Source organism: Galeopterus variegatus, unplaced genomic scaffold (assembly GCF_000696425.1).
Source record: "Galeopterus variegatus unplaced genomic scaffold, G_variegatus-3.0.2 Scaffold829, whole genome shotgun sequence".
In the NCBI taxonomy this organism is placed as follows: domain Eukaryota; kingdom Metazoa; phylum Chordata; class Mammalia; order Dermoptera; family Cynocephalidae; genus Galeopterus; species Galeopterus variegatus.
This window is the reverse complement of record NW_007726940.1, coordinates 52,351-52,886: the sequence shown is the minus strand read 5'-3', so window position 1 is coordinate 52,886 and position 536 is coordinate 52,351.

Here is a 536-nt window from a genome sequence, read left to right as displayed (position 1 = left end):
TGCTGACAACACCAAGTCAAGGGTTGAGATCCCCTTACCGGTCATCTTTAAAAAATAAAAAATAAAAAAAATAAAAGTCCTAAAAATTGGGTGGTTGGGCAAAAGAAACAATACTCATGAAAACATCTAACTTTCTACACTTTCTATAATTATTTATTTATTTATTTATTTCTGGCGACTGGCCAGTACAACCCTTGACCTTGATGTTATCAGCACCACCCTCTAACCAATTGAGCTAACTTGTCAACCCATATACTTTCTTTTGTTTGTTTGCTTGTTTTTGGTGGCTGGCTGGTGGTAACAGGGATCGAACTCTATACCTTGGCCATATACTTTCTATAATTTAGATAAAATCTGCAAAAAATCTATTTCAAGATTTTTGAAGATTAAAGCTAGACATACTGGGCCAGCCCATGGCTCACTTGGGAGAGTGTGGTGCTGATAACACTAAGGCCCCGGGTTCGGATCTCATATAGAGATGGCCAGTTAGCTCAGTGGGTGAGCATGGTGCTGACAACACCAAGCCAAGGGTTAAG